The sequence below is a fragment of the Lethenteron reissneri genome, chromosome 13 (genome assembly GCF_015708825.2).
Source record: "Lethenteron reissneri isolate LAM-NWPU_2019-01 chromosome 13, ASM1570882v1, whole genome shotgun sequence".
NCBI classification, from domain to species: Eukaryota; Metazoa; Chordata; class Hyperoartia; order Petromyzontiformes; family Petromyzontidae; genus Lethenteron; species Lethenteron reissneri.
Window position 1 is genome coordinate 7,849,190 of NC_083791.1, and position 23,562 is coordinate 7,872,751.

A 23,562-nucleotide genomic window follows, 5' to 3' on the forward strand; every position below is an offset into this window, starting at 1 on the left:
ACAACCTTCTAGCTTTCCCCGCGGGCGCGCAACGCAACCGCCGACGACGACGAGAGATGCCTGCCATCGGTGGGGGGGGGGAGGCGCGTTGTTGTTGTTCCACCGCACGCCCGTCTTGATACACGGCAAACCGTGGGATGGATGGAAGAACGGGTGGGAAGTATACGAAGTGTGTGGTCTATTCCACCCTTAGCGCGCTATAACCGGGTTTTCCAGACAGATCGTTTTGGGCGTGGGTCTTTTGTGCTCAAATGAATTATCGGCGGTTTGTCCAGTGACTTGTGCTCATAAAAAAAAAACACGGACCGCGCCTGACCTCGTGTGAACTGTGAAATTTGGTTAGCCTCAAGAGAATGGGTGGATCGGACCAGAGGTCCTGCAATGCATCAAGTGGTTATTGAGGTTTGATGGTTCTGTAACGCCAGAGTGGATTGTGCACATGTGCACAGTCATATTTTGCGTATATTGTTCCAAGTAAAAAAATGTATCTTGTGTGGTTGTACTCACAGTTTCTATGCTGCGTTGCAAAATCACAGTTTTACAGCCCTTTGTCAAATCACTGCTGAATGAAGGGCCTCCGAATCTTTTTTTTGGGCGCGGAGATTACTTTACCATATTTGACCACGCCGATATCGGTGCGGGCTGGTGAAGGGGACTGAAGCGAGACCAGTTCCGGATGTCAGTCGCCGCCGGTATTAGCCGTGGCCGGTGACCGAAAGCCGGTTCATCGTGGCCACGGTGCGGCAGTGTGCGAGACATATTGCACCACGGGCCCCACCCCCCGATGCATTACGTTATTATTGACACTTCACCGTATATTCCATTTATATTTGCTAGGGTGGGGGTTTTTGTGGGTTTTTTTTTGTTAAGTCGCCGTTCCGCTAATCGCACCTTTTCTCGTTGCTTAAAAGGAAAAAAAGCCACAATGATGAACGCAGCACAAGATTTTACTATTTTTCATTTCCACGCCCCCGCCGAAGTTTTTTGGTACTCGCCATCTCTCTCTCTCTCTCTGTGTGTCTAGTAAAGTCAAATTGCCGCAGATAGCATTTGGAGATTGGGGAGATTTGTTGGTGGACCGGTGTGGCCGGGGCACAGCGCTGGGGCGGATGGGGAGATTATGAGAAACTATGATAAGATGGAGCAGTGTTTGTTAAGGCAATGGGGGGCGGTGGGGGGGTGCTGGTGGTGAGGAGGGGGGCACGTCGGAACAGAGGGCATACGGCGGCTCAGCAGTGTCTAGGAGGGGCAGCAGATAAAATGTAATGGCGGCTCGCATTGGCACAGCAGAGAGTGGGGGCCGTTTGGAGGGTGGGGGGGGCGACGGGCTACGGACTGGATCTCTGCAACGGGGAAGGAGGGTGGCGTGGGGGGGCGTGTTGCACTTAGGGGTGCAGTTGAGCAGCAGTTGCCCATGTGACTTTGCTGCAGCTTGAGCATTGGTTGACATACAGCAGGCCATGTGATTCCACCCGGTTGGTCGGCACGGCTATTCACGCAGGTTTGGCTGGCCCAGTTCTGCACGACTGTCTGGCCAAATCATCGTGGCGTTGTTAGTTTAGGTAATGCGAATCATCCCTCCTATGCATCCACGCTGCACATCCTTAAGACAATGGTTAAAAATATGCTTTTTTTTGCCCTCTCTTTAAAATCAATGATATTGTTTGTGTGCAGCATTCATTTCGCAACTGCATATTTGTTTTACAGTGGCAAAGTGTTGTTTGCATAAAGTACCATGAGAAAAAGGATTGTCGTTTTGATGTTGGCCAAGCGTAAACTCCAGATGGAAAGTACATTAAGTACGTTGTATATTGAAAGTGTTCGCTGCAGTGTAGGATAATGAGTGAGTGGGGGGAATAGAGAGTTATATATGATGACTATTTTTTACTCTTTGGCTGATGGGGTCTCACCGTGCTCGCCCATTGATGTGTTAAAGATCAGAGCAGCGCAGTGTGAACTGATCCAGAGAGCCATGATGGGCAAAACATCAAATGCCCGCGAAGCGGACTCCCTATGCCGCACCACGCTTCGCTTCAACGGCTTCGGTCGAGTTTGCCGGTGCCAACGACAACGGGTTCTGCTCGCAATCAGGGAAGCATTTTAATGAACACACGCAAACAAGCGAATAAGCAAAAGCCTCACGATTAGTTGAAATATCAAAAATTACGCAATGTTTCACAGGTTTGAAGATCGGCATGCAAAGAATACAATTTTCTTTGTTGAGAACACTGGTAAAACATTTACATGGAAGTCAATGACAGTGCATGCTGGTTTTACTTGTACACTATTTCAGGAAATGTAATAGTTTTTATTTCTTTGACAACACAGTGGTATATTTAGATGTAACCAAACTCATTTATCTTGTACATTCGCGAATGAGTATTATGAATTCAAGCTCGGATATATTGTGAACATGACAATTGCGCGAGCTATCAATGCAACTGAATAGTTAACAACACCGATGGCCGCTCAGTAAGACGAGGGCCATCCGATATCTTTATTAAAATGCAAAACAACCATTTGCAGGTGTCGTAAATAATTGAATACTACGCCCTGATTAATTGCCCCGCACACACCTTTTTACTTCAATTATTCAACAGTTTATTTTATTTTACGGACTCCTGTTCCTTACCTGCGCAGTAATCGGAAGCCTTCCCGCGCGGTATCCAGAATCAATCTGAAATCGTTCCCATCGCCGATCGATAACCCGTATCTTTTATTACTTTATGCAAAAGGGCAAAAAAATCAATACCTGCGATCGGAGGGTGAACTTGCATCGGTAGCACGGGGTGATGAGTGGTTGGGGGGGGGGTGGACGTGGGTGTCGAGTGGTGGATGTTTTCTGTCGGTGGGTGATTGGAAATTAAATACGGCTGAGTATGTCGAGCATAACGTATACGTGGACAGGTTTGTACATAAAAAGCCAAAATATTGCAAAATAAGATGGTATCGCACGCAGGCTCTGGTCAGGCTTTATATTTTTCCACCGCATGGGTGGTGGCGGTAAAATGGCGTTGCTGTGCGGCATTTAGTCGTTTGGCTGCAGCAGTGATCGCTTTAAAATGGATGCTGGTGCATTGATCTCTCTGTTGCTCTTGGACGGGAACTGGAATTTTTTTTTTTGCTCTCTCCCCCTCTCCGTCTCTTGATCTTGCCCTCGTTCTGGGACGAGGGGCCGACGTTCCCTTCGCCTTGCGAGCGCGGCAAGCCCCATCCCGATAGGGTCAAGAGTTCAATTACGAAGTGGACAACGTAAATGCGAGCAAGGTACCCCCCCAATAAATAATCTGTCCATGAAGACGGGTCTACATTCGGGTGTACCCTCTTTAATAATTCAGCATTGTCATTTTGAATTCTGAATCTGTGAGGAAATGGTGTGCGACTTAAAACATGTAACGGGTTGTTGGCTGGTTAAAATTAATCATCTATCTTAAAAATTGAAACAACAAATTAAATTTCGTGAAATTCTAGTCTTTGCGATTGCCACTTGAACCGCTTAATTAGACCGCCGGTGATGTATTTATTTCTAATGTCATAGATAGTGTTTAAAGAAGAACGGAAAACGGTGATGGTTAAATACAATTATTTAGTTGTATTTTTTCTCAATTAATGTTTAAATATAAATTGTTTTAATATATTTTATTTCGCCAATGGCACTCACGGTGCCAACACTTGATATCGCCAAAGCTTTTCCACCAATGCGGTATGCGAAACGGTTAATTCGCTTCTTTTGCGCACAAAAAGCCTATCGTTAATATTCCGTCGCTGTCGATGGTAATAGTACAGGTCGATCAATCGATTTGCGGACTGGCGTGACGAGAGGCGCTATTTGCGTTGCGGTGGTCACCGCTGCCCGCTGGGTCCTCCGGGATTTTGTCTAATCTTGTGTCGCTGACCCCTTCCCTATCCACCGCCGCGGACTGTGCAGCTTCTGACTTCGATCGGAAATGGTCGCGGGTCGCGCTGGACGTGACCTCGTGCGAAATCGCGAAATGCTAAATTGTTAACTTTTTTTACAATTAATTTTTACGGCCACCAAAATACAAATGGCTTCAGTCGATCCGAAAACAGCAACTGTTGTGCTGCTTTGTCCGCCGATGTGGAATTTCACCGGAATAGGAAAGACCTTTTTTCTTTACATCATATTCCATGAATGCGTCAAAATGGAGAGTTGAGCTTTACGGGAGGGGGGGGAAGCAATAGACGGGGAGTGGGGGCTCGGGGAGGAGAGGGGGCAAGAAAGAGGGTTGGGTGCTCGGGATGTTATAATATTTTGGCCGAGGAAGCTGGGGCAAGCCACCGCCCGTTTAAAGTAATGGCACAGTGTGTCGCGCCGTTGATGATGTCACAAGCGGCTGGAGAATCGTGGGTAGAGAACAGAGGGTGGGCGACCAACAAGAGGACGGGGGGGGAGTAGAGAAGGGGGGGGAGTGAGAGAGGCGGGCAGCAGCGTGCAAGGAGACGTCGAGCGGGAGGCAAACTCGGAGCAGAAGCAAGCCGATATCGACCAGACAAAGCGTTTTTTCGTAACAGTGGCAGGGACCTGTTTTTTCGCTTTTGCGAATTATATATATTTTTTAAAGCCATATTGCGTGAAGATTTTTTTTTTGACAAATTCTTAATGTACAAAAATTACATATTTTAAGAAATGGCAGGGCGGGAGGGAAAAAGAAGACTAATTTTAAACCTTTGTAAATTAAAGTGTTACTTGACAAGCACATTTTTTTTTAATTGGCAAAGTAAAATTAAACAAAGAAGCCGCAATACTAGGAGAAAAGCGAAGTACAATATTTTCTGCGTTCAGCGTTAGTCTGCATGTTACCGGGGTGAAGTGTTACTGGGTTGACTGTCGCAGTGTTGCACGATACCTGTGCGCATTTTGGGCTGTTGCTGGGATGGTCGACCAGCGATCATTTAATACATGACCTCTTCACGATTGACTTTAACCTCCCCATCGCTCCCTTCCCGATTTCTTTTTATTTGGTCTTATCGACAGACGGAGAGAGCGAGCGAGCGTACGTGCGTGCGCGCGCGAGAGAAAGAGAGGGGGGAGTGCAGGAGAGAGAAAGCCGGGTGCTGGAACAGGACAAACTGAGCAAGCGAGCGAACGTGAGCACAAGCGAACGATCATGCAGCAGCAGTGCCAGTCAGAAGGTGCGACAGGATTGGTGGATAAAAATAGCGCAGTGTTGCTGACCGGTCTGTGGCCAAAGTCAGTGGCCGTATAACGCGCACGGCGCGCGTTACCTGCCCGACTTTGACCGGTAAGGAGGGGCTCTACTTATCTCATTTCCATAATTCCTTCCACTGCTCACCCGTTACATCACTTACATATTTCAGTGTGCTTCTGTCAAATGCTTTGCGCCGAGTGTCTTTAACGGTGCCAGCTTCCCCTTTGCACACATTTTGACTTTGTGATGCGTGTGTTAATTTGTCCCGTCCCCCCCCCGATGTACAGTGGTTTTCCTGAGAGAGGCCGTTTGCCTGGGACGATTTTCGTTTGTGACACTTTGCTTTACTCTCTCCCTTTGCTTGAGAGGGTTAGAAAATTATGCGAACGCTATTTCACCCAAAAAGTAAATATTAAGGATACCTGTTCAGTTTTTGTATAAGTATTTGATTTAGGTATAGTATGCGCAGATGGGTTTCCGACGTATAGATATTGCGTACAAATTCAGATGAAAGCTGCATAGTTTAACTCTTGTAAAACTTGGCTATGAGCGTAGAAAATGCGTAATCTATTAAAATAATGAGGAGACGAGAGGCAAAAAAAAATGTTGGCGATGTCTTTGTGTTTACTCCGCTTGAACTTTTACATAACGTCTAAAAGAGCTGGGTGGTTTTTTTATTGAAACGGCGAACATTTTTTTAATTTCAAAATCAGACTGCACATCGTTCCGTTCACTGTACGAAGGTTTTTTGACGGAGTTGCAACAACAACAGCAAAATCCGCCTTTACGTTGTCTGAAACTGAAAGGTGTTACAAAGTTATTTGTTTCTATCTTAGGTCAAAATATTTTGGATTGTAGAACAAGTGCTTTTTGTTTTTAACCCTGCAAAATTCTTAGAATTCATCTGCCCCCCCCCCCCCCCCCCATCTGTCAACTTCTTTGCGACATTCTTGGCAGGATATGAGTGCGAACGCATTTTTTCAGAGCGACCAAAGTAATTTCTCTTGGATCTTTGCCGACAATTTCCAGCTCTAACCGAGGCACAGAAACTCCCATTGAGCGTCAAACCCATGAGTGCGGCTAGATAATATCCCGGCGTAAAAAACCTTTATTATCGGACATTTTCTGCAGGCTAAGCCATTCCAGGGTTTTCGTGATGGTTTCGGTTTGCCATGATAATAACGAGCTTGGTGTTAGAGAATGTTCGGTGCAACACGACGACTATATACGTAGGTGTGGACGCGCGCCGTACTTTTAACGCTTTATTTCGGCACGAGACAACATTTCTACGTCCGCGTTCGTTCCGTATCTTCCTCGACGAAAGAATAATTTAATTTGGATTTAAACCGATGATGGCGAGTCAGCAAAAATTCCCCCCCCTCGCACTTTTAACCGTCACAATCGTAACTGTTCTTAAAAAAGTAAAAGAATGTGTTTTTATCGGGCACGGAAATAAATATATTAAAGACCGTAATTTAAAAGGTGCGCGCACACGCGCGCGCAGGCACGGCCATTCCGTGAAACAACGCATGCGCCTGAAGGCGGCAGGCAGCGGCGGCGGTGGCGGCTGCAGCCCCCCCGTCGCATTGTGCACAGCGAGGCCGCTTGCAGCAGCAGCAGCCGAGCCCGTGTGTGCATCGACGCTATCAATTGACTTGGATGGAGCGCGAGCCGCCGGCAAGAGCGGTAGCCTTGAAAATCTCTCCCCTCGCTCGCTCGCTCCCTTGCTCCCTCTCCCTCCCTCGCTCTCTCGTGCGCTCTCTCTCTCTCTCTCTCCCCTTCCTCGAACACTCCCTTTGCTTCCCCTGATTCCTGCTTCCCCCCCCCGCCGCCCTCTGCGTTACCGTGGCGTCCCTGCATCTTCTGACATGCTTCCCCGTCTTCCTCCTCATCTTCCTTCTTGTCGTCCTGCGATCCCTTGATGTCGAATAAATAAATTAACGTCGGCCTGCTCGTGATGCTGCGAAAACACCGGGGTTGCTCTCCCGCGCAGGCTAGCGAGCCCAAGGCACGGGCAACGGCAAGTTTTATTTTATTATTTTTAACGTCGACGATTTTATTAAACTACAATAACATTCGCGCTTATTTTCGTATATTCTCTATATCTTCTTTTTATATTTCTTTCTCCACCCCCCCCAGAGGCCAGAGGAAGCTGTGCGAGCGGCGTGGTTTAAAAAACAGCGATCTCGAATCTTAAGGCGAAACTCGGCGGACGAGAAGGTGGTTGCGGGGGGGTGGGGTGCGCAAGGTGTGGGGACTTTGGGAGTTAAGGGGAGGTCGGTAGGTGGCTGGCGGCAGGGTGGAGGGGGTGGTGGGGGGGGGTGGTGGCGGTGGGGGGGGTCTGGAAGCCCAATGCTGAAGGGAGACTTCGTGCCACCACCGTGCTGCAGCTACCGAGCGTCGGTGCCTCCCGCGTGGAAGGCGACGGAGTGAGGCCGGTAAGCCTTTGCACCGTTTTCTTTTTGCCTCTCTTCACCTGCGCTTCATCACCCACTCGTGCTGACCATATGCACGTCCATTACGTTAATTTATGAATTTAAAATCGCATTTCCTCGGCTGGGGTTGTGCGCCCGTTGCAAATATCGAGGGTTGGAATTCACCTTTTATTCGACGTGTTTTTTGTCGCGGTATTTATCATTGCGATCGTTCGTTGGCTCTTTTTTTAACATGGTCTGGAGATTTGGAAAATTCAGATTATGTGTCCAGCCAAAATAAATATTACAGTTTTTAAAAAGCGTTCTACGTCGAAACAAAATAGCGACGGGTTTTTGTGCCGTCCCCGGTTCCCGAGACTGGCTTCCCGATTAAACGTTTTAACACGATGCCGAAACTTGCACACTGCGCCGCACTGGATAGAATTGGTGCTCGCAAACCAAAGTCTGCGCTGCCTACCACAGACCTCCCTGCACTCGGCTCTGCTTCCACGAATCTTGCACATATGTACCTATTCCTTTTTGCAGTCATCGCAGAAAATTCTTGCTTTAAGAGGCAGCGGCGTTTGTCTGCAGCTAGTTTATGGCAAGGCCTTGGGGTGGGGGGGGGGGGGTGGCGGAGATGATGCATCATGTGCATTTGAATATTTCACACGAGTGGGCTTTTAGGGAAAAGTTATATCCTCTAGCAACCTTTGATATGCAATTAGCCGTGTTTTTTTTCTCTCCCAGCTGACTGTTATATATTAGAGCTGGCTGTTCATGTTGGCTTCTTGTTCCTAAAACGAATAAGTAACACATTGAGGTTTGTTGTAACAATACGCCGCATTCAATGGTCGAGATTTCATCCGTGGAGGTGTCCTATTTTTTTTGGTGGGGGGGAAGGAAGTAAATTCGAAGGAAACATTGAAATCGCTTGCGCAGCTTCAGATTTTCCAAGTTGTAAAGAGCGTTCACTAATTTCAAAAAATCGAGCGGCCTCTTCGCGGGAACCTTAACGAGGTTCCCCGTGAAATCGTGCGCCGAGGTTTTTCTGAGCGCGATGCAAATAATTCCCTCGCCAGTGGCCTCTTCTTGTACTCGATCCAGTTGCGGATTGCTCAGCAACTTGCTATGTTACATAACTGGGACAATGTAAATAAGCGAGCGGGCAACAAATAAATAATCAAATACTTTCCATCCATTGCACGCATGCATGCATATATAGTGTGAGGAGTGTGCCTGATGTGTCAATTATTATCAGCCTTTATTGCCAATAAATGTTTGGCCAATTATTACTTTGTATTTTAATCTGTCGAATGTTTCGTGTACATATGGCCGGGTAGTTTTAGGATGGTTTTCCTCTTTATATATATTTATTTGGCTGAAACTGATGTAGACGGTCTCCATTTCCACCAATAACCAGTAGACGGGCTTTTAATCATTCACAATACTGTTGTGTAATGATTGGTCCATTTTATGAATTTATTTTATTGATTGCAATGCTGTTTGTGATTCAAAAATTGCGGTGACCTTATCCCGGACATAATTTGAAGCAGTGATGGCTCCTTGGCCTAGAAACCTGAAATGGCTTTTAAATAAATATTCCGTACTGTTGCTTTGAAGACGTTATTCCGTCAACGGCACACTGCGTATCCATCTGAAATATAACAAAAATATACAATTTAAATGCACTTGTTCCAATTTTCAGTCTCACAATGTAACGTGCGATTGAGAGAAAACGTGGGTGGATAAATCGTAAAATGTGCATAAATATAATGTCATTCACCGAAATCTGTGATTTAATTTTTCATTGTCAGTATTTTATTTTACAAAATGACTTGTAAACACACACATCGACACACCTGTAGATGTTACGGATATTATAAGCAGGTGATGTCATTTATTTAAATACGACATTGTAAAGATAGGAGGGAATTGTATTAAGGATAAAATATAAATCCACAGTTACATCTTAAAATAAGCAATTATTCAAGCAAATTTCATCAAAACGGCAGTCGTTCATAGGTTACTGTGCCAAGCGTAAAAAAAATATGTACGTGCGGTAAAATGTCTTTGATGTATGATTAATATGGCACAAAAGTGTACCTGGTTCGTATCACAGCCATTTAATCCTAACAGGCTACAAGTGTTACAAGTAGACATATATAACTTGGCTGATGGCATGAACGACAGCGATTATGACATTGACGACGATACATAATGAGTTTGTGCTTTTTTGTACCAAGCAAAATTGCACCAAAGTCGGGTGTTTTTTTGTTTAAGATTGTTGTTATTGCACTTCACCGTGTGTAGCCTTGCTGGTACATAAGTGTTTCTTACGTAACACCGCATGTCCGTGTATAATATCGCTCTCTCATTCTCACATGTGTTTTTCCCTCGCGTGATTCCAAGTAAAATATTGGGGTGGGGGGGGGGGGTTTGTTTTTATAAAACAAATTGGCATTTGTACTTTGCTTAACATTCAAAATGGAATTCCGTATATGTTTGAGATATTTATCATTATTATTTTAAATAGGTCAAAATGGATGCTTACATAACGACTGCCCTCCGAATGCATTTCAAGTGATGTTATCGTTTGAAACTGGGAATCCTTTTCTAACGAAAATATCACGTCCGTTTGGAAACTAAACTTAACTTTACCAATTCTTGCTATGTTACTGGTATTGCGTCTGTCTCTAAAATATATATGTATATGCCACAGCGATTGAAGGCCGGTAAGTCATTAATTTAAAATATACGTATTCATCCAGGAAAGCCACACTGATTCGTATGATTCTTCCAGGCACATTGGGTTTTATTTTTAAGATCTTTTCGACCAACTATCGAGTGTCTTACACACGCGAGAGGAAACCGGAACCCACGCACGCTAAGGAGGCAACATCCTAATCCCCGTACGGATGGAAACAGATGGCGATTAGTCCAATTGCTGCACTGCCTTCTCCTGGTGAGCCAGGGTTATGGCACCTCAACGCCCACACAGGAGGGGAGTGTCTACAGCATTAGCGCGATACACCAACCCTCGCTGCCTCGACAGCGCTGGGTCACAGGCAGGCGCCAGCACCGGACCGGCTAAAGTGGAGATGTTGCACATTTCAAGCGATACTTGCGTTGGTTGCACATTATACGCGCAAGCTAGAGAGTTGCTTTCTTCTTTTTGCACTGCGGAGACTCGTAATCTGATTGCACCGTATTATTTTTCTTTGCAAGTTTTCTTAACGCGATGAACGGGCTTCAATTAAGTGTAACATTTATCGTGTGACCTTTGTTCCTACCTCGTTCATGAAAAAAACATTTAGGCCCCTCCCTTGTCCTTCTATAATCATTGAGTGACAGATTAAATGAGACAATTCTGCACGCGAACTTTTGAATGTGTTAATGACGCGAGAAAACATTCTAAAATAAACTGGTGCTGTTTGCAAATGCGTGTAAGGGGGAAATAATAATTAAATAACTTTCATTTAAAGGGAAAACCAAAGCTGGCTTTACCTCACATATTTCCAATGTCGGCTTTAACAAAACCACACCCGTACGCATTTGTAATTGAACGCGACATTTTCCACATTGACAGCAGTGATCACATTTTTGGAAGTAATATGATTTTAGGAGTACGTTTAGAAATAGTACGAGTTGGATGAAAAATAAGAATAGGTTTTACCCTTTCTGGCAATAAAACAGATGTTAACATGTTGAAATAGATACATTTTTGCAAGGCATCAAGTCTGCATTAACCACACATACTCGAGGCAAAACATGCAAAGAAAGCATGCTCTGAAAGGGTAAAACCTATTCTATGTATTTTTTGGTGCTAGCAAAAAGGTCCCATACTTACAAGTTTATACGTAATCAAAACCATTGAGAAAAACGGAACAACCACACTGAGGTTACATAAAGGAAGTGCCACATTACAGATTGAAAGGGGAGTCTGGCAAGGTGATGCACTTTTTCCAAAGTTATTCGACGTGGCATTTGGGGATATTTTCGTAAAATTGGGACGAGGGAAGACATTAACCGTCCTCGGGTTTTGCGCAGCCATAGTCGTGATAGCATTCAATGAGATTGGACTACGGGAAATGTTAGAAGGGGCAAATGTGCCTCAATAAATGGAGATTTTTAATCAAAGCGTACAACCCCAGCAATGACGTGCGGATCAGAAACATGGATGTGAACAAAGAAAATGGAACAAAAACTGAAACGTGCATTATTGAAATCACGTTGAGAGACAGACAGGAAGACAGATGAGTGATCTGTAGCAGGCTCAAGACAAAATTCAAACTGTGAGGCTCGGGAAGGATGCGTCGCTAGAGGGGACGATCAACAATAGTGAAGGAGTGGCAGCCAAGGGAATGGACCGCGTCCGATAGGAAATACATCAAAGAGATGGAGCAACGAAATCAGCTCGTGTGTGCGGGTTCACGGAGCAATGTTACATCGGGGGGTCATGAATGTTGGCAACAGGTTGTGGAGGCCTTCATCCAGCAGTGAGATGATCGTGGCTTATGATGATGATGATGGTGAAGAAGACGTTTTCGATACAACTGCTTTTAAAAAATAGATGTTATTTCCTTTAATTGGATGGGCTTGGTTGACCTTAATAGCAATAGATTTCAATGGAGAACTGAATTTCTTGGCTGTCCGAATACATTTTTGAACAGGGTAGGGAATGGTTTGCCACTGTTTATTCCCCAAAACAAATGATCCTCTTTTATAGCTGCAGGGATGGATGGCTAACAAAATTAATAATGAATATAAGCACGCCAAAGCTATATTTCACTTAAAGAAGTCTGTGCTTTTTGTATGTTTTTTAGTAGTCGCTAAAACTAATGCAATAGTTGGCACACATTTCTGGTAGTATCCTGACATGCAACGAAAGGCCTAAATATGGCCAACATAGCAACTCTTGTCCAAAAACGCAGTCGTTCCAGGGACAAGCTCCAAGTGTCTTTTTTTTTAAAGCCTCTCGTTATCAGCACATTTTTTTAAAGTCATCTTTTTGAAAACGTGGTACGAGTGTAGGTCCTCAAGAAATAATTAGCTTGGCTAACATTTATAATGGCATGTACACGTATGTACATATATATATCACATGTTAGTGTTTCTGTATTGGTTCGGGCACTGCGTAAAATACCAGCGATGCCCAATTGGCAACATTCATCTGAATCCGGCGTGAGCCACCCTCTTGGTCAAATCAACCTTTAAATGAATGTCCGGTGTGATGCATCAGCGTCGGTGCAGGAGAGCTAACGTCAAACAGGCAACGGTCGTGGCTGTACATCACCCCCGCCCCATAGGCCTTTGCCATTCTTAACACGTGACGCACAAACAACACACGTGGGAGATGGTGGTGCGGTGCTTCATACACTCTGGCTTACTGGTTCCACTACGGACCGAGAAAACCAGAGTTCAGCTTCTGTCCACGTCCGTAACGTCGGTGAGCGAGCGATGTCTGAACCGGTCCCCGGCCCGTGCCCTTCGCAAAAACCCACACTGGTCCAGTGTGGTGAAGTGTTGTCCAAACACACACCCCCCCTTTGTCGAAATGGCAGAGTGTATTGACAAACGGCTCTAAGTGAAAACTCCTTTATATTTTACTAAGCGCAGCACTTGGCGTAGCAGTCATTAAAGCTAAATGATGGGTCATCATTGTTATCTGTGTGTGCAGTCCGCGTGTGAGTTACGCGCTTGATGGTATGCAAATGTAGGAAAGTTACGTAATGGTACTTTTAGAGTGGCAAGAGTGAAAATGAACAATGGCTCGCCCTAGCTGGGTCGAGGGGCTTGCAGTGTGCTCACTGTGGAGACATTTGCCCTCCACGATGTGTGCCATCGGCTCCTAATGCTGCAGGTGTGTAGCAGCGGCAGTAGCCCACGCCACCCACCACCTGTTCACGTTTTATCTAAACGCCGAAAAAATTGCGCAAGCGACCCTTTGCGAAAGACCACGTTTCATTACCGCTCTGCCCAAGTCTTACGAAAATATCTGTGCCCTGCTGCCACAAGTGCTCGCTTTGTGTGCCAGCCTGGAGGATGGGGGGGGGGCAGCGGTGGGGAGGGGGGCAGTTGGTTTTCGGCCGCACTCAGCACTGGCAGACAGTCACGTCTGGCTGTCTGGTGGGCACCGGGATTTTCTAGAAATTTCCACTGCCCCGGCTGGCGCATCCATTCGTCGCCGCAGCACTGCCGCTTTTGCTAAAGGAGGAGTATCCTTCCGCTGCGGTAAATAGTCTCCGATAAAATTACCCGTTCACTGCCCGTTCTATTTTCGCAAAATGTTATTAATTTGCATTCGTCATTTTCATATTTCTATAGCGTCCCTTTCAAATATATCATTTCTATAATGCTGTGCATATTTCCTATGAAAGAAAATGTAAGACAAGTCAAGACTAAGAACAAAAGAAATAGATGCTCAATAATGTTAATTTACCCAAAACAATCATTCATACGCTTGATCTTCAAAAAAATATACAGATTTGCTACGATGTCGAATTATGTAATAGTTTCCTGCTATGCCTGCGATGCTCTCCAAAAATAAATGCAATTATATTTGTTGTATATGACATTTAACGATAAGAGCCCTCGGATAGATTGGGTGGGGACACGGAACACGGATTTGGGGTTGCTGAATTGGTGAGCCTGCTCCCATTATCTATGATCTTAAACTTGTGCTCCACAGACCATCAATTGTTCGACTAAAAGCCCTAATGGGCTCTCAATCAGCTACCGTTATGAGATTACCAAGTCATGCACAGGGAACAGGATAATAATCTTCAATTCAGAATGTTTCGGTAATATTTTATTTGGGATTATCTTCTGGAGAAAAAAAATTGTTCACTCCTCCCAAAAGGTCTTTTACATCCTTCCACTCCGCATTAGACACATTTTTGGGGACGGTGCTGGGTTGGCACAAATAACAAAATCCCACCACATTCGTCAATAACACCGTGGCCTTAAAAGGAACAAAATCATATCATGGGTGACATTTCAGGCAATGGGCCTTCCTTCATAGCACATTGCTTCCACATTAGGTTTGCATTGTAGTTGCCATGGCTTTGAATATTTTACATTCTTGCTGGTGATGCCAAGCATATGTGAGTGTGTGTGTGTGCGCTCATAATACCCTGTCTTGTGTTTTAAAGCGTATTGGGAATCATCTTTGTGTGCCAAGTCTCTGGAGCAAGACGTTGATTAAACGCCGATGTGAAATATCCTACGTTCGTTCAGAATCCAAGCCACAGGTAAAAATCAAGAAAGAAGGTGGATTTCTAGATGTGTTTTTTTTTTGTCTCGCGTGAAGGTTACGTAACCTCCAGGTCAGGCGTGAGTAAATTATCTTAGTCTTCAAAGAAAATTGGCGTCGCTCATTAGTATTGTTATCACTCCTTAGACAGTTTCATAGCCCTTCATCAAATTTCTGGCGTAATGTCTGCTCTTAACGCTCCATTTTGAAGTCTCATCGGCAGATGAGACTTCGGTTTCATATGCGTTGAGATGAAGCCCCAAATATGTACAACGTACGTGAAGACCAAGTTGACCGTTGAATAACAAATATTGAACTACTTACCAAGGTGGCATTGATTGTATACGAGCTGTCTTTAAAGAGCTAAATTGTGCGCGTGATGCCCGTGATGTGTGGAAATAAGCTAAATATTTTTTGTAACATGTTAAAATTGGACAGACGCAATGAAAAGTACTCATACAGGTACCTTTGTTGTTCATGACCTTTATTTGGACTCTGTGAACGTATTGGCACCGCCTAATCCCCCCCACCCCTGTTTGATCACAGTACGCCTGATTTAAAAATGCTGTCGAGAAATAAATTACGAATCTGTCTGCGTTACTGCGGCTATTCAACAAAATGCCGAGCACGTTTTAGATCCTGGAAGTAATTCATATTATTTCATTTATTCCCTTTAATATCTCTCTCTTAATGCCGATATCTTTTTCTGTCCATTAAAGGGGCCTAGTTCCTCATTGATTGATGTGGTTTGTGCAGGGCTTACACGGAGAATGCGAAATACGTCCCAGCGAAGGCGCACGGTGGGTCGGGTGGCACATGGCATGGGAGCAGTGCCTTTTTATGCCACCTCAGCCTTCCTTTCCTCCCTTCCTCGGGGGTGACCGGCTGTGACACGGCCATCATCACCGGCGCCCTCTCAGCTCGGCGGGACCTTTCATCAAATATCCCGGTACCGAACGCAAAGGACACACGAGACGTGGAGGGCGAAACCCAGTGTCGATGACGCAGGCATGGAGCGATCGAGCCTTTTGCGCGATCCCTGAGACCCTAACTTGTGAGTTGGTTGCCCTGTCACTGGTTAGGCTCTTGGGAACCGTGCAGAATGGCAAATCTGAGATCGAAGGAGGAAACACCGTCTTCACCTTAGCTGTCCATCGTGAGCCGTGGTGCAATGTTCGTGAAGCAGCGTGCGGGTTGGCGTACGGGCAGAGCATCGGCACTTTATTCTGCCTTGTTGCGTTTTGTTGATAAAAGCCCAGAGAGATGTGTATTACAAAACACTGTGCAGGGCCTTGTAAAAAAAAGGAATTTTCTTACGCGTGTAAAAGTAAAAAAAATTAATTGTAAACTCGGATACTCTAATGATCTTAAGTGTCTTATTACATCTAAATTTCCTTCGGCTTCAATGTAGTTGAATTACGAGCGATAGATTTGTGGGCGGTGTCCGTGCACGCGAGGGGTGGGGATGCTGCTGTCTTTCGGCACGGCAAGCAGCAGCGGTCACGCCGAGACTTAGCGTGGGACTGCAGGAACAAAGGGGTGGTCTCCATTGAAGCTGGTTTGTAGCATGTCAGGCAACCTTGCCCCTTTCAAAGGAAACACGAGTTAAAAGAGGGTAACCTGTTTGAACGCACGTTAACGCGCGTGTTTTTTTTTATTTAAGAGACTTAAAAGGCGGGGGGACCCTTTATTGTATTTGGGATGGAAAATATAGTGAGGACGTGACGGCGTTGTCTATTAATGCGTTGACGTTTCGCTCGAAAACGATGCGACGAATGTATTTCCGTGAGAGGAGGCTGCCGAGTTGGAGGCGCGCGGTTTGCCTGCCTGTTACAATTCGAACGCGCCGCAGCAGCGGTAGCAGCAGGTGCACAGACCGGCGGTTTCCATTCGGGTCTTTTATTTTCTCAGCGATGAAATTTGTTGGGTTGGAAATCGCCATCTCCCAGCCAAAGGGGGGGGGGGGAGGTATAAAACTGAATGTTTCCAATATAACGAGCTGCGTGGAAACTAAACCTCGAGGCACGAGAGGTCCTCGCTTGACCACTAACATTTTACGAAGTCCGCCAATGCCTTGCGTAAATATACAGGAAATTAAAATACGTTTAAAGAGAACATGTTTGGACAGGTTTTAATATTCAGTTAACAGTGCGCAGTTTTATCAGTTGGTTCCTGTTTCTGGCGTTAAACTGAACACGTGTATTTTCGATAACAGTTTGGTTTTCTCTTTTGAGTTCTAAGGCCTTTTTTTTGTTTGTTGTTATGACGGTGACGTGGGTTATTCAAGGAAAGCCAAACAGCCACTATAACCCCCGGGCGCTGGACGCAGGGATTCCGAATCCGCCGACGTAAAGCGATCGTCCAGTTACACGACGTTTCCAATCGCGATTTGCAGGTCCAGATTAAATGTCCGATGCTCCGCCGTTGTGCCCACGTCTGTTGCGTGCGCGCGCGTGTCTTTTGCAGTTTATCGAAAAATGTGTCTGTAGTGATCAGTCGCTGGCCTGGGAATTCGGTACAGTCGGGCGGCTTGTCAACTATTGACTGATGCATGGTCACTCAAGAATATGAGCTCCGATGATCGAGAACGGACAAGGACGCGCGTGTTTCACCCTCCGATGATCAACAGAGTTAACAAAAAAAGCAACCCTTTTATACATTTCTTTTAGCACTGGTGTTGTGGTTTAAGTTCGTTGTCCTTCCCCTGCACCTCCGATTAGCACGGTTGGCTACGTACGGTACAAAATAAGTTAAATATACAAACATTGAACAAAAAAACGTAACTAAATCAAATGTATGTGCTGTTGAGAAGTTGACATCTTTTTGAAGGGAATGGCCAAATTATAATTCCAAACCAGTTGGCCGAATACTGATAAACTTTTAAACGCGTTTATCTTCTGATGTACACAATAGCTAACGGAACGCATTGTAAAGTGTGGTGTGTTGGTATTTGTGCAAATATTTTTGTTACGAAAAAGAAAATCCTAATTATTTTATAAAATAAAAATGCAAAAAAAATTCCACGCGGATACATTGTAACGTAAAGTAACCCCCTGGAGGAAAGCTTATCAGTTCGGGCTTCGAGTCTTTTCTGTTTTGAGAAAGTTGTTTTACCATTTTAATAGACCAAAAATGTAACTCTCCCAGTCATGGTTTATTAATACAGAGAGTAGAAGTAAACATGTGAAAAAAAACTCTGGATATACCAACAAAGAAATAATCCAGCATCCTATATATGATTTACACATGTATAAACAAAAGTTTTTGTTACATTCAGTTCATTCATAATATAACAATTTACGATGTTTAAATTGTATTAGTTGCCCTGCTGTCACCTGTATTATATCTTGCGTGTGTGTTTGAATGTACCGGTTGGATCCGAACTTTCCTTGGCAATATCAATTCTTCCACAATTGGACACTTTGCAAACTTGTGAATATTTAATTTTGCAAGTAGAAAATGAAGCATGGCATTGTTTATCTAAATCAGCAACGCTTTAAGACAAATATGAAATTCATAAAATGGCCGTAGTATTGGCATGCATTCTTGTATTGTGTCCTGGAAAAGCTTAAATGGCTGTAGCATGTATATATATATCTTTGGAAAGTACTGATCTTTTTCAATAGGAATATTCGTATTTAAATGCCTATAGGTTATTGGGCTCAGGGGTTAATAAGAAGGGTTATTGTAACGGGTATTATTTAATAAGGTTCATTTTTTAAAATGCCGTGCTGCAGATAATTTTTTGAACGTGTGTGTTTTAAAATGTCGCAAGTATAATTTTTGCTCTAAGCTTGCCTAGCTTCTCCTGCTGCTGTTCCCTGTATATTTATACTCGTAGACACAGAATCTGGATGTATTGTGGGTAAATTATTTCAACTTGGTTTTTTCCCTAGGGTTTTTTTTTTTGCAACTGGAGCACACATTACATAAGATGTAAGGCACATACATCAATCGTTTTTGCTTCTGCGGTAGTTGCCGAAAGTGAAACTGTGTAGAGGGATGAGTTAAAAGGAAAGTAACGTTCATTTGTTTCCACGCAAACAATACTTCGTACAGAGTCCTTTGATCGTCGTTTACAATACTGAAACGTTCATTTTTTTTACAATTTTTGTGGTGGCACGTTTAATTTTTGTGCACGAAAATTATTCCTGAAATGTTTTCGCAACGTTAAGCAATATGCCATATGTTCAAGTTGTGAATTTCTTTATTTAAGGCACGTAATGACTTTGTGTTACATAACTAGCGCATACTACCCTACGTGGATTAAAATATTTAGCAAGGCTTGCAATGCCTTCATATTGCTATGGCTGGTCATGTGGAAAGTATCAATTCGGACATAATTTCCAATGAACGTCATCTTTAAACACCACTCCCCTCTCATCTCTCCAGCATGTCTCTCCCTTGGAGACCAAGTTTGTGAGCAATTTAATAAGGTCAGTCCCGTTGAGAGCATTATGCATATCATTTGTGTTAAAACCGTACAATGTGCACACAACTACATTATTTAACCAAGTACTTGTTTATTTTTATGCGACGAAAAAAAAAACCCTCTTCCCTTGGAGAGGATGTTAACATCTATCAGTTTCATTCTGTCGTCTCGTTCAAGACCACACAACGGGTTTTGGCGAACTTGCGTTGGCCATTGGTGCAGGTGGAGTGGCCAGATTAGCCTGCCCCCCACGGTCAAATCAAACCCCCTCCCCCCCCCCAGTGAATTCCCATGAGGGCATTATCTTGGAAGGATGTCTACTCATTATGTGCCAATTAAAATAGACCATCATTGGGTTCAAGATTGCTGTGAGCAGTGTAAGTAGGGCACGCGGTTTTTTAGGCCGGCCCAAATTCCCCGCCTACTTGTCTGCTTTGCACCCCTTTCAAACAGCACTTGAGCAGTGGCTCATTATAAACTCTCTCTATTGTATTTCAAATGAGCAAATTAGGCAAATTACGCATTTTCTTTACGTGTCTCAATTACGTCATTGCAAAGACTGCGGCACAAGCCATTGTTAGGGTGGAGATCTTTGCCGACGGGGTGTTTTTGTGTGTGTGTGCGCGCACGCGCGTCTTAAAGCAAATATTGCAACACACCCGACCACGTGCGTGTGTGTGAATCAGAGGCTTGTGAAGGATGCTACTAGGCAGTTAGAGGCATTTACCCTCCAGCAACAATGGAGGACAGAGGAGCGATGCTCACAACAACTGAGCGGAGTGCCAGGTGGCTAAAGCACAGTAAGTTGACAGTAATAATAATGCAATTTATAACGCGATCAAATTTGCGGACGTAACGGCCGCAATTCAGAGGCGCGGAAGCCAAGCTCAGAGTCATTCAAAGCGTGGTTATAGAGGTAAGTTTTTAAGTGTCTCTTGAAGGAGGCGATTGAGGCGATGCTGCGAATGTGCAGAGGGATATCGTTCCAGACTGTTGGGGCTGCCACCGAGAAGCGGCGCATAGACGTGACCATCTGGATCTTGGTATCAAGAGGAGGTCGTGAGTCGCGCTGCGCAGGCATCTGCCGTGTGCTGAGCTGCAAGTCGTCAATAATGAAGAAAGGTACGGCGGGCAGGCAGCTGTGAAGGCATGGTGGCAGAGGCAGGCGATCTTGTATATGACCCTACTGGCGATGGGTAGCCAGTTGAGAGCACGGAGACAGGCGAGTGAGTCGAGACGGGGATGAGTGTGGCCAATGACGACGCGTGCCAGGTCGTTTTGTAGTCTTTGCAGTTTTTTTAGGTTGCCAGTGGAGGTCCAGACTAGAACGGAGTTGCAACAGTCGAGGCGAGACCCAACGATGCAACATGCCAATGTGTTGGCAATTTCAGTGGAGATGAGAGGACGTAGGTGTCTGAGAGCCTTCAGGTGAAAGTTACATGAACTGATGATATGGTTGGTTTGACGGTCGAAGGATAAAGTTGAATCGAGGATGACACCGAGGTAGCTGAAGTGATCGGTGAACCTGATGCTGTGACCGAAGATGTGTGTATGTGTGTTGGGAGTGCTGATGAGTTGAGACGTTGCTTGGTACCTAACATGATGGCCACTGACTTTTTCGGATTAAGGGCTAGGTTGTGTGCAGTGAACCACTATTGCAAGGCAGTGGTACATTCCGAGAGCCTCTCGAATCCAGATGCATTGCTAGAATCGATGGCGGTGAATAGAATAGTATCATCCGCGTATGAGGGGTGCTTAACATCGAAGTTTGCGATGAGCCGGCCGATCGGGGAAGTGTAGGCTGTGAAGAGCAGGGGACCTAGGATGGAGTCCCTGGGGAATCCCGCATAATGCTGTTGTTTCAGGCGATGTGGACGTGCCCACCCTGACTGAAGATTGCCGGTCAGAAAGGTATGAAACTATCCACTTGAGTGCTTGAGCCACATATACCGAAGTCAGATTTCAGGAGGTAAGGAGCGAGTGGTTGACGGTGTCGAAGGCTGACGAAATGTCCAGACTTACAAGTGCAACAGTGGAGCCGGAATGAATGATCGTTAAAATGTCATCGAGCACTCTAGTGAGTGCTGTTTCTGTGGAGTAGTTTTGACGGTAAGCTGACTGGAAGCAGCAGTAGTTTGCGGAGGAGGTGATGTGTGCTTTTAGCTGGGCGAGGGCTAGAGGTTCGAGAGATTAGTGATGGGACGATAACTAGATGGGTCATCCGGGTCGAGACTTGGTTTCTTTAACAAAGGAGAAACCAGGCCAGATTTTAGGTTGGACGGAAAACACCTCATAGGAAAATGAGGCATTTGCGATGTTCCTGATCATGATGGCGAGTTGCGGAGCACATTACTTGAACAAGGAACCTGGGAACACGTCGAGTGGAGATGACTTCAATTGAAGTGATTCATTTAAAGAGAAAAACGTATTTTGTAGACACCGGCTTTAGCGTAGTTAGAAAGGTGTCTGGGTGAGTGCTTACAATTTCAGGTAACTTGAGCGGGGTACAATGGTGCCATGTGTGGGTAGACGTGCAAGAGTTTGCGATGGTGATCAGCTTGTTGGTGAAGTAAGTATTAACAGAGGTGGCAAGTTTCAGTTAGGCCAGGGGATTGCTAAGGTGAGGGACCATGGTGCTACCAGGATGTAGAAGATCTTTGAGGGTTTTCCGTAGAATGCGCGGTTTTCCGGTTACTATTTTGATGCGTTCTTCAATGTAGGAGGCACGTGAGACAAGGATGAGTTTGTTAGTTTCCCTGCAGGCAACTCTGTAGGCAAGTCGATCAGCAGGTAGACCACTGCAGTAGGAGGGCACAGGTTGTGCTTCAGCCAGTCATCTCAATCAGGCAACCCATGGCACCTGGGTCTGCCCCGTGACTTCCTGCCAATGGGCGTTCAACACTTAACGTGGCCTTAACGTGTACATAGCCTGGCACAAGCGCTGTGGTGACGTTACCGCCACTTAGTGGAGAATGGTGGTTGTTGTTGTGAATCAATGCTTGATGAGAGGTTTCTGGTAAACGAAACGGAGCGCACTTCAATCTTGGTTGGGAACAAACTGCATAGAAGCAATAAACTCCTTCTGTTGCTTTACTCCACAACAATGGGTGGTGGTGGGGGGATTGCTTTTAGCATTTGCCAGCAGATAGCCCCCGTAGGTCTCCACTGCACATTTCGTCATTTCTTTCCACTTTCCTCTGTCTTGTAGTGCCAATATGCTCAAGTCGTGGGCCACATATGTCTGGCAGCGATCTCTAATGACGTCGTCGTCAAGCACATCCTCTGTGAGGTCTTAACTCTCTTTCCAATTCTTCCCATTTTTCCGAACAACACACTGTCAATTCTCCTGTTGTTGTCCATCCTACTGATGTGTGCAAATAGTACCAGTTTCCTTCTGATTTACTACCTGCATCATCAGGTCTCCTTGTATTTGAAACCTTTTCTTACTTCTACGTTGGTCACTCTTTGGGTCCAGCTTCGATGCAGTATCCTTCTCAAGCAATACATTTCGAGTGCCAATATCTCACCTGCCACTGGTACAACAGTGGAAACAGTGTAACTAATCAGCAGCACTGTACCAATGTCTTCAATGTAAAAACATACATCTTCGGCATATTTTGCCCGCTATTAACGGATGTTCATTTTAAGCGACTTAAATGTCGCAAGATGTGCCGTTTGTTTCCCATCACATGCCCAGTTCTCTTCCAAGTTTAACAATAAATGTAACGATTACATATCAATAAGTACAATGCCAAACTTACTTTTGGCAGTTCGACCCAGGGAGACCCCCACCCCGCCTCCGTAGCAACGCAGGGATGTGTGCTGCTTGTAGCGAATGTGTACATGTAACGTTATCACATTTATCATTTGATGGATGACTTATGACGTGTTTCCAATACGCGGCTGTCTTAGAACCGTGTGTCAAACGAGGAGTTGGGATAAGCCAAGGGGTAGAGACTTTGTCCACCCACAGAGTACATAAACTTTAATGTATCCCAAGTGTATAATCCACATTATTGGTTGTTATATTGCTTTGGATTTTATATATCTTTGCATTGTTTCCCATGGATCTTAATGCACCGTTGGTGATCTGGATTTTTTTAATGTTCTTGCAAAAGAAAATCCCGTGGGAGTTTCCACATGTTTTAACGGAATTTTTGCAGATATCTTCAAACTTTAATTTCATATTATACTTTATTGTGTATCATTTTCTTTCGAATCCCCATTGTGGAAAGTCTGCTACTGCCACATTATTTTCAGGTAAGATGTATTTAAAGCGTCACGTGTCTA

General features: G+C 44.9%; 1 long non-coding RNA gene across 2 annotated transcripts in view; it reads left to right on the top strand.

Moving 5' to 3' along the window:
- Positions 1 to 23,562, top strand: part of LOC133342058 (uncharacterized) — a 198,617-nt gene that overhangs the window by 166,715 nt on the left and 8,340 nt on the right. For both annotated transcript variants that reach the window (XR_009755084.1, XR_009755085.1), the window contains one exon: positions 15,597 to 15,789. This is a non-coding gene — a long non-coding RNA (uncharacterized LOC133342058). The remainder of the gene's footprint in view (positions 1 to 15,596; positions 15,790 to 23,562) is intronic.